The sequence below is a fragment of the Vidua chalybeata genome, chromosome 6, assembly GCF_026979565.1.
Source record: "Vidua chalybeata isolate OUT-0048 chromosome 6, bVidCha1 merged haplotype, whole genome shotgun sequence".
Lineage (NCBI taxonomy): Eukaryota > Metazoa > Chordata > Aves > Passeriformes > Viduidae > Vidua > Vidua chalybeata.
This window is the reverse complement of record NC_071535.1, coordinates 24,572,204-24,583,213: the sequence shown is the minus strand read 5'-3', so window position 1 is coordinate 24,583,213 and position 11,010 is coordinate 24,572,204. Positions and strand designations below refer to the sequence as shown.

The following is an 11,010-nucleotide window of genomic DNA, read 5'->3' as shown; positions in this document are numbered from 1 at the left end:
GTACAAGAGTGGGGTTTCTTAAGCAAATAATATCTCCAGAATGAAGACACTGTCTGAAATGTTTAAGATGATGAATATACTTTTAGTGCATACTTTTCTCTACAGTCTTCTACATCTACGTATTGATTAAGCTAACGTCCATGTGCACACAGTAAACATATTAACATTCATATGATCTTTTTTTAGCTTGATGCTAATAATATGTTAAGGTGAACAAAGAAGAAAATAGAACCCATATTTACCTATAACCCTGGTCTATTTTGAGATCCCAAGGCTTTTATGTTAATAATAAAAACACCAATAAATCCTCATCTCTTTGCTTTTTAAGCCTGACAGATAGTCTTTGAAGCACTATTGCATTTATTTCTTCCAACCAGATGTGCAATTTATGTTTTATTTGAAAGTAAACCTTAGCATTATAGAAGACACTTGTGCTAAAGTAATAACACAAATATATTTTCCATCACTGGGTAAAACCTTCTCAGGAAAGTCTCCGGTCCGCCTGCTGATATTCTTGGAACAGCTTGTATGATACTGGTAAGTCACATCATCCATTTCACAGAGATCTCAATGGAGTCTGTCTGAAAACAGAAATAATACAGTAGGTTTAAGCAGGGAGACATCTAAGCCCCCTGCCTACGTTTCCAAGCAACACACTGTAAAGAGAATGTTTAAATACTAGTTTAAAAAAAAACTTGCCATTTATTTCCTTAAAAAATACTCCAAGAATCACATGTGACTTTTTAAAATTTTGCAATAAACTTAATGTCTTTGTTTACATTGAAAATATGCAAATAGGATATTTATTTTTTGTTCTCTTACATCCTTATGTAGTGTGGACCCCCTCATACAGTACAGAACTGAAAAGTAAACGCTTCAGGGATTTTGAACAGTTCGCCTGTGGTTCTTATAAAAGAAAAAATTCACAACAACACTGGTGGGTAATTCACTGGCCCTTCCAGGACTCTTATGGCTGGTAAAGGTGACCCAGCAAGGGCTTCTGATGTTGATATCCATTGGTCCTCTCAAGGGTCAGCTATTCATACAGTTCCAGCTCACACAAGTAAATGCCCCTTCACTGGGAATCACTCCAACAGCAGAGTTTCCCTCCACTCTCTGAATGGTGTAGCAGATGCCTTGAGGTTCTCAGACATTGGAAGACATGTGCCTTGCCTGGTTAGAGATACTGACAGCTGTACTTCCTGCATATGGTACTGCCACCCATCTGTCACAAGCCTTCAGGCTTTTACTGGCTGGGAAAAGTGATTAGTGTTTCCTAAGGAAAAAATTCTAATCAGAGGTGTGAAGGAGTTATAGACCTTTACCCCTGCACCTAGAAGCAGACATGCAGCATTACTCACCTCAGAGGGACACAGCAGTCCAAGAGGTAAAACAGGAAGCTGAGCTGTGGCTGTCTTCTCTATGGATGTGGAGTCCATGTGGACTTCTGGGCTTCCTGAAGGAACATGGTGGTATCAGTAAGGTAAATGCCCTTCAAAAGGCAGTCCCCCTCATTATTAGTTCTTTATTTCCCCTGTGTTTTCTAACCTGGATTAGGGTTAGTCTGTGCCATTTTTGGTACCTTAAATTTCCATCTGTCCTTTCCCTAGGGATGAACTGTGGAACTCGAGTTATAAGTCACCCTCCCACTCTTGACTCCTCATAATGTTATTATTTATAATTGTTTCTGTTGCAGGAGAATCATTAGGTAGGATCATGCCCAGTTGTGCTCACAGTTGTACTAAATATAGAGGAAGATGTAGTAACATTTCACAAAATACTACAGTCCTACTGTCCTACACTACATAAGCTGTGTATGTGATGTGGTAATTAGAGTTACTGTCCTCTTGGTGGCAGAATGAAGTCTATAAAATAGCATACTGAGAAACCAAAGGATCACAGTAATTTGTGTCAATTTTACCTTCTGATCGATTTGAAAAGCATTTATTACAAAGATAAATGGCAGTAGCAAAAATGCTACCCTGGGAGCAGTTCGGATGTATACTAATTGCAAACAGCTCTGCACATTCATTACACATCGTATGGCTCCTCCTAGTGAAACCCTGCAGAAACAGTTGTGGACTGATTTTCCTCCCTTCTAGTATTTCCACCACATCCTGAACTGCAGTTACTTAAGGGATAGAGCAGCAGGGGGATGCTGGGACTTTGTGGGAGGGGGTAAGGGAGTACTATTGAATTATTTGCAGTTTTACTTCATAAAGAAAATTCTGCCTTCAGATGCCTGTGTTTGGCTGCTGCTGGCTTCTGTGGCTTCTTTGCATGTACGTGTTTGCCAGCTACCAACTGGACTTTCATAAATCAAATAACTGTCTCAAGGAACTTCAGAGTGAAAGCATAAGCTGCAAGAGTTTGAGCTTACAAGACAGTTGTCATCTGCTATACAGTATAAATCCTCTTTCATACATTTTGGTAGCTCCTACACTCTCTGGAACACACAGCAGGTGAATTGTAAGGCAAAACTTGGCCCTACAGCTTCTAAAATATTGCATTTTGCATTCATACAGAGAAAAGAAATCTTTTATCTGAGTTAATTTATTTATCATTATATTTGGATATTTCATTTGGGTAGTAAATATAATATTTGCAGTTCTACCAGTTTTACTGTAATGATAACTTCCTGCTTTAATCATAAATATACGTCAACAGCAAAAATAGAAAATAAGGTCATAGTGAGACAAGAATCTTCATTGTCAATAATGTTAAAGTGGAAGGAAACAAGAAAATTATTTGGTAGAAATATTAACAATTCTTACCTTAAAATTTCTGCAACTTTTCATCTGGAAAATTTTGAAATCTTGAGTTAATTACAGGAGAATTATTAATTTCACCTCTGAAAGGAAGTGATTATTATAAGCTTTAAAATGCTCCCCCAAAGTCTGTAGGAGGCATTTTCCTACAATGTGTTTGTAGAGAAAAAAATCATCCTCCAAGGCACATCCTTAAAAAGCTTCCTCATGGTTTGCTCAATCCTCTTTTATGTGCTATGCTTGGTTCCATCAGGTACTTGGGGGCAAAGAAAAAGAAGATATTTGTGATGGAAAGGTGCTGCAATTTAGAAGAAAATGGGCAGAATTCCTTACACACAGGATACTGTTTATAGCAAAATTGACTCCTGTCGTGAAGCTGGGAGAAGCCTCTGTGACTAGCTCTCTCCAGTATCCTAAATCTTACAGCAGATCTTTCCGCAGCTAGTAAGCTGGAAGCTGCAAAAAAGCAAAAGGGCTGCAGGCATAATGCTCACACAGTAAAAACCTAAAGCTAATGTCACTTACACTGGGAGGGAATACTTTGCAGGGGCACAGAGATCAGGACTACACCAATTATCTATTTATGTTTCAGGAACATTAATAGAAATAATTGATAAATTAAAACCTGGGCTAGAGTTGACCCTGAGGACTTCCCTGCATCCTTGTCTGACTTTGAGTCTCATCACTGCTATTTCACTGTATTACCTGTGATGGATGCAAAGCTCCAGGTGATGAACAGTTGTTCTTCCCTTACAAATAGGTATAAATCTGTTATGGAAATCCTACTGGTTATTTCTCGACTTTCTTGAAACGACTCTCTAAACACAGCTGCCTCACAGTCATGGCAAACATTCTTCACAAAGGCCAGTTTGCTCTACAGGCCCCAAGGAATGTGACAGCTTGATACCTGGATAAGCCTGGGCTCAGTTTCTGTTTCTACAGAAAAGCTGGAGTCTCCAGTGGATGTTGGTAAACAAACCCTGGAGCCATTACGTGTTAGAGATCATAAGCTGTTACTCAGCACCTTGCAATATGGAGTTGGATGTGACCTAAATGAAAGAGAATAAAAAGTCAGAAAAGTATTTCAGAAATACCTGAGATGAGGCACTGCACACAGAGCAAGCTGGTACTGAGGTGCTGTGCTCAGTTATTCAGCTATTAACCCATGGCTTCACTTGATCACCATGCACCAGGCTGAAGTAGTCACACAAGTACTGTAGCTGCTGGTAGGCACAAAACCTCTTCCTCAATGTCCATATATGTCCAGAACATATATGTTGAGCAGGAACAGATGGAAGGGTAATAGCAGGGAGAGTGGGAGAGATTGTAATCCACTCCTGTTATCAAATATAAGGACTTCTTGACTAGAAGATGAAGTAATTTTAATCTTTGGTCTCTGAAAGCAGAGGCTAGGTAGATTCATGTTAGAAGCTGCATGCACAAAAGTCAGTACTAACATCCATTAGATAAGTATATTTAAAAGTGTTTAGTTCTCCATTGCATTGAAGGGTTTAGGTCTTCCCAGGAGTTCAATACTAGAAAGGATATTTTGTAGCTCAAGGTCTTAAAGCAAACACTACCTGATAAAATTCAAACTTGAGGAGCCAGATCTCTCTGAACTTGCTGGCGCTTTCTGGGAGCTTCTGTTTGTTACTGTGGTGGGAAGACCACACAGGGAGTGTTGGAAAGGACGCAGGTAAAAAGCTATTGTTGCTTTTGTAGGACCAATTCCATCTCCCTGACTAAGACTGAGTGAAATTCACTGATGAATAAGCTACTACTTGCTCTGGTACATGATGGTAGAATTAAGCCCAGAAAGAACATACCTGGAAACCTGGGCTTGACTGTGCTAGTGTTAGGCACCATGCATGAAATGCCAGGCATGCCAATGCCAGACAGCTTCTACACTCCCTTGGCAGTGCAGGAAAGGCTGCCTTCTGCCCACAGCTGGGCACAGCAGGTCACCTTGGTGGCTTTAACAAAGTAGTTTGTCTGAGAGGACTTCTTCTTTCCATGCACTGTGATCAACTTGAAGGGACTGTTGTCCCAGGGATCAGCAGAAAGGTTTTCAGGTTTGCAGGGAGACAAATACGACCTGAAGAAAGATCAGAAAAAAACCAGAGATTTCTTAAGTTCTTCACAAAGTGTCTCACTGGGTCTCAGGAAAGACTAGAGGACTTCCACAGTATTGAAGTGCTGGTGAAGTAAAAATGGGCTTCAAGGAGAGAGACTAGCATTAGCAGAGGAGCCCTTGTTTGGTTGTAAGTGATCTCATTCAAGTGCAATATTGATACCAGAGAAAGAAGGAAATCAGAAAGTAAAAACTATAATCCTGGGACTGGCAGAGGGAAGAATGAAAAAAGAGAAACCTGCTGTCAGCAAGAGCTAACCTGTTCCTTGGGAGTGTATCGATCTTGTTTCCTTTGGTCTTGTGTTACAGCAAATAAGGGAATCATCACCACCACTATCAACACAGTATTTGCCTTCTTTCAAGCAGATGGCACCATACGCCAGAAGAATAAGGCTTGAATCTGTCTCTAACAACTTACTCGTTATTCGCAAATATTGTGTGATTGACTCCAGCAGTCAAGGGAGTTATAAACAATGCCCTTAGCCCAGTATTACCTCCACGGTCAGAGGGGAGATAGGACAGGAGTGAGTGAGAGAGAACTCGCTGGTATATGAATACTCTCCGCGTTACAATGCCTGCAGCCTTGCCATGACCCACCAGAAAATCACAGTTTAATTCTCTGTCACTGCAATGTCTCATCCCAAATGGTGCAGATGAATTTAATCACAAAGGTCTGAAATACTTTCCAAAGGAAAAAAAAAAAAAAACAAACAAACAAACAAAAAAAAAAAAAAAAAAAACCAAAAAAACACCCAGTTTCTGTCAGGGAAACTAAAGTGGATAATTCCCAGCACAGTTAAGCTCAAAGACTTTCCTCCGCCCCAGCTATTCACCAAGCAAGAGCACAGCTCAGAGCAATCTGAGACCAGCTGCTGAGATGCTTCTCAATTATAAATGTGAAGCTGCACTTTAAGAGGATGGCTGGCAGACAGAAGGGGGAACACGACAGCTCTGGCTGCGGGAGTTATAGGGATCCGGTGCTGCTGCAGCCACCTCTAGGCAATGGGATCACCCTTTGTCCCAGCTCTGGGCGGGACCCAGAGACTGCCTGGTGGGCCAAAAGTTTGCAGCATCATGGCTTGGATGGGGCAGGCACACTGACCGTAATCAGATGCCTGGAGAAAGAGCTTCCATTACCTGTTTCCTTCTCCCCTAGGGGTGTTTTCCCAAGACCTGTGAAAAAAAACCCACAGCAGCTGGGGGTCACACCTCCTCTCAGGGACGGCCGAGAGGCATCGAGGTCCGACCCCGTGCCTCTTCTGGGGTCTCCTGTGTCAGAGGCACACACAGGACGTTTTGAAGGGTGGTGACTGCTCCCAGAGAGATCTCTGATAAACAGGAAGAGACAAGGATTGCTAACAAATCGCTAATCACTCCCAGTATCAGCCTAGCAAGAGAATAAAACTAGATTTCCCTAAGGACCAAAGATGTAGTGCTTTTGCCTCCCCTTCCTGCAAATTCAGAGCCCTGAAGGGTGCGGGCAGAGCCATTTCTCTCGCAGACCGCGTTTTCCTACCGTGCAATATGTAGAAATATTCTAGAAGAAGCACAATAGCTTCTCCAGGCATGCAACACCTTGGCAAACCGGCGGAGCGGAGTTGCCCCTCCAGCCGGCGGGAGCTGCGCCCGCCCCGCTGCGGAGCTGGGAGGGCTCCCCGCAGCCGGGCCCGGCTGCCGCCACCCACTCCCGCAAGGACTGCAGGCTCTTGAGGGGAGAAGTGTCACTCTCCAGACTCAAGAAAATATGTTTCTCTCTCCCTCTCTGTCCACATTATCGTACCCACACCCCTTTCCCATCCACCTCAAAAATTCAAGGAGAGATGGAAAAAACAGGCAGAACTGCCTGCGTTTGCTACATTTGCTTCTGACGCCAGAAGGGATTTAGAGATATTACCGGCAGCTTATTTAGAGAGTCCAAAACCACACCAAGAGCAAAATAAACGAACAGGAAAAAACACGTTGGGTTTAAGCGCACAGTCGGGAAGCATCAGTTCGGGAACCAGGGCAAAGGCTGCTTTGGCTATTCCAGCAAATTCCCGGGAATGGAACCACGTCCCCCTCTCAGAAAAACGTCCCGGTTCGTGTAAAACACAACTGATGCTGGAAACACACACACACATACACGTGTATTTATATACACAGCTCTCTCTCTCATTTATATGCGGCACTATTTATGGATAGTGCAATGGGAAAGGGCTGTCGCATACCGGTGTCCTTACCGCCGGGAAAGAAAGCAGGGACATTTCTCGGTCCGGAGGCTCTCTCTGCTCCCCGGCAGCCAGGGCTAGGGGTCTCTTCTCCTGACGAGCCGAGCTACGCACAGCGCTCACACTATGGTGCGTGGTGCCAAGGTAGAACGGTCCCGATACCTCACCCCTCCTCTCTTTCCTCCTCCTCTCTTTCCGAGGGATGCTCCAGCTGGAGGTGAGGGATGGGGTGGGCAACGTGAGACTATCCAGTGTACAGCTTTCCTTTCAAAAAGCTGACTTCTCCGAAGTGATAAACCTCCGAGCGATCGCGGATTTTACCCCGTTCACAGCCGATAATTGCTTCACTGCGTCCCCTTCCTCCGGGTACGGATCGCAAAAAGCAGGGGCTGCGTCCCGCGGGGGCCGGGTATGGCCCCCGGGACTGGGAGAAGGGAAATAGCCGCTGTGAAAGCGGGGCACAAGTGACAGGCTCATGCAGTTTTCATGTGGTCGCCTTGAGCTGGCGTTGGGCGGGCGTCACCTGGGGAGGCTGGAAAACGATGCTCTTGCGGGGAAGAGCCCGTGCGGTCCTTCAGTGTCACGGCGGGCGTCCAACTTCACCACACCGCTGGGCCCTTGGAGCAAGCGTCATTCACTCCCTGCGCTCGGCCTTTCCACGCCGATCCACAAATCGCCCAGATTTACGGAGCCCAGAGCCTGTAAATCCCTTTCTCCGATGCCAATGAATTTGCACGTCCTAACAGTCTAACAACTGTCCCTTAACCCAACGAGTGGGCGCTTGCAAGCATAGAGCTAGATACATACACCTAAAGAAGACGAAATTCAGTGTGCACCTGCACATTCAATGAAAATACAAACCGGGCAGTACGAGCACAAAAACTATACCTGGCCTTTAAAAAAAGCATTACTGAAAGACAAACTGAAAATAATTTTTATCATTTAGATTACATATTGCCAATGTAATTCTACCTCTTTCACACTTCTTTTTTTCTCCAAAGAGAATGTTCAGATTTGTTTGCAAATGAGAAACTGTATTTTATGCATGTAGGTATAGAAATATTGAAGGTAATAGGCAGAGAAATTTTAAACTTGAAGAAAACATCCACAATTTTTTGAAAGAAAGTTGTTCAGTTATTAATATAGGAAGCTGGTCATGATAGCATTTTTTGTACTTTCTACATTGCTGTAACAGTGCAAATACAAAATGATTGTAAATTTGCAACACCAATACATTAATAATTCAACTCCAATTATTTTATTCTTTTAATTAATTTTTCAGTCAGAACATTGCAATTATTTGGTTTTGCAACTATATTTAGCAGGAGTGGGATTTATAATACATAAATTATTTTCTTTTGATAGTTACAATTTATTAGTGGGAGGTATAGGTTAAAAACTGCAAGGTAGAAAGGGTACTTTATTCAAATCATATGGAAGCCCCCACCTTCATCCTAAATTGTGTGCATACAAAGAACAAACTCTTCAAATGTGCAGAACAACTGGATGTTATTAGTTTTTTTTTTTCCCCTAAGTGACATTTTATCTTATTATAAGTGGAGGGTTTTTGTATATATGTGAAAAGGGAGATAGAAACCATGTGGCTCATACCGTGATATCCAAAGACTAAGAGGCTGTTCACAGAACTCTGGATGAAGTAAGAGAGACGTAGGACAAAAATCTGCATGTTTTGACAATGAAGATGAGACGAATTTCCCAAACTGCTGAGTGTTGCTGAGTTCATAGATATGGTAACTAATCAATGAATCTGTACCCAAGCCCCACCTCGGCCACTCCATGCTGCCCCTGCAAAGTGACTGGCAGCAGGTCTTTGCAGGTAAAGGGTCCCTAGCTTGAGTTAGGCCTTGGTTCCAGTCTCGATCTGGGAAGCCAAGAGAAATTCGGTAGATGTTGTACGGACTTGGAGGGGGAGCTTCCGGCTCGGCCTACTGCCGAGGACACTTGTGATTTCCCTGATACAGGGTAAGCATCGACCTTTACCACGGAGAGAAGCCCTGGTCCAGAGCTGTGGAAAGTCGCCATGCAGCATGTCCAGTAGAGGTACATGGGGTCCTTCACAGCAGTTATTCTTGGACCTCTTGCCAGCAAACTGTCTCTGGAGGCGTTGGCATCACCCTTTTCTCCATCACATATGTCTCCTACAAGCATTTAGGCCACAAGAGTATAGGTCTCCTACAAGCAGCAGGAAAAGACCACGCTTCCCACAGCCCTTCTGTTTCCCTCCCCCATTGCTGAACACTTTCTGCCTTACTAGGCGCTCAGAGATGAAGTAAAATGCCCGGAGACCCACAGGGGGATATTTCAAATCTCATCCCTGGGGAGAAGGAAAATTGTCAAGAGAAACACTAAGGCACTGGTGGGGGCAGGTGGTCAGCAGCAGGGCCTGTGACATGGTCCTTGTGCCAGGGCCAAGTCGGTGACACTGGGATCTCTCGATGGAGCCTGAGCCGCGGCTAAGAGCGAGCAGCCCCTGTGGAGCGTGGAGACGCCCACAGCTGCTGAGACTGTGCTTCGGTGCTCAGCACAGTGCTGTACGCAGCAAAACTCCCTCACCTTCTTCCCTGCGGCTTCACGGCGGAAAGCAAACTCAGAGCAGTGTGTGTGGATCGGCTTCTTGCACACCGGTTGAAAGAACCCTTTTCCGGACAACACACGGACCGTAAAAGCCGTACCCAACTCTCCAGCCTGGGAATTCCCCCCATCGGGACTCAGCTGCCAGGAGCGGGGGAGCTTCTGCAGCCCAGGCTCTGGTCCTGCTGCGCCTTTTTCCTAGGCGGTAGCCGGGATTTGGGTTTGGAACAGCTGCAGGAAGGGACAAGAGGGACGTCCTAGGTTGCTGGCTGCGGGCCGCCCGTCTTCCTCATCCTCTGGGCTTCACGCGTCCCTCGGGGCTGGATGGAGGTCCTGGCAGGGAGATACCCTTGTCGGACACTTACAGCTTCAGGGACAAGGACATCAGCTGCAGGAAAAGGGGTATGTGGGCAGAGTCAGAGCACGGCGGGGAAGCCGAAATGCCCCTCAGCAGCGCGACTGACGCCGCATCGTCCCTGGGTTACTCGTTATCGCTGCATTTGGTAGAAAACTCATGGAGAAGTCGCTCTGAAATGTCATTTTCTGACTCTGGCAGAATCCCGAAGGGAAAAAAATCCTCCGCGCCGAAGGGCATCTGCCCTTCCCGGAAGGCAAGTCCCGTTTAGGCAGGCAGTGGAGAGGGACAACAATCTTCTCGCAACAGCGTTCTTCTCCAAAGGAAAAAAAAAAAAAAAAAAAAAAAAAAAAAAAGTATTTCCAGCACTGTTCTGCATTAACTATTGCGGCGCCTCAACTTTGCAAATGAACTGGGTAGAGGCTATTAGTATTTATCAATATCCTGTTCATATTACACTGCAGCTGCAGAAGAGAACCGTTTTGCAAACAAAACCTAGGCAGCGAAAACCGGCCCCCTTGCCCTGCTAGCCCGGGCGCAGCGGCTGTTCGGCGGCCGCGGGCTGTTCTGGCTCGTCCCGCCGGGCTGCCGGACCCTCCTGCCCCGGGCTGTGCCGCCGAGGGGATTCTGGCGGAGGAGCGGCGGCGCGGGCTGCTGGGGATAATTGCAATATGGCACTTGTGTGGTTTGCAGCAGCAGTGGTGGGATAACACTTTCATTTCCACGCGTGGTCTAAGCGGGTAGAGCTCGACCCCGGATCCGCCGTGTAAAAAAACTTACTGAGTCTCATCGCAAAAGCTTCGAGCTGGAGAGGAAGAAACTTTCGTTTACTTTATGAAACTCTGCAACTGATAGTGAACTCCACGTCTTTGCTATTTAATGTCGCAAATAATTTGTTTTCACGCACATCAATAATGTGACACCTCTGGGGTCGACGCTGAGGTCCCCCGAGGACCC

At 45.2% G+C, this 11,010-nt stretch overlaps 1 long non-coding RNA gene across 3 annotated transcripts; it reads right to left on the bottom strand.

The window, feature by feature from the left end:
* Positions 1-380: 380 nt before the first annotated feature.
* LOC128790331 (uncharacterized) lies at positions 381-4,912 on the bottom strand. Of its 3 annotated transcripts, XR_008431703.1 has the most exons (5): positions 3,976-4,912; positions 3,676-3,817; positions 2,775-2,798; positions 1,362-1,456; positions 381-581 (listed from the first exon to the last, which is right to left on the bottom strand). It is a non-coding gene; the product is annotated as an uncharacterized LOC128790331 (long non-coding RNA). The 3 variants fall into 3 exon arrangements; XR_008431702.1 differs by having other exon boundaries at positions 3,676-4,912; XR_008431701.1 differs by lacking the exons at positions 3,676-3,817; positions 3,976-4,912 and having other exon boundaries at positions 2,775-3,366.
* Between the last annotated feature and the right edge of the window lie 6,098 nt (positions 4,913-11,010).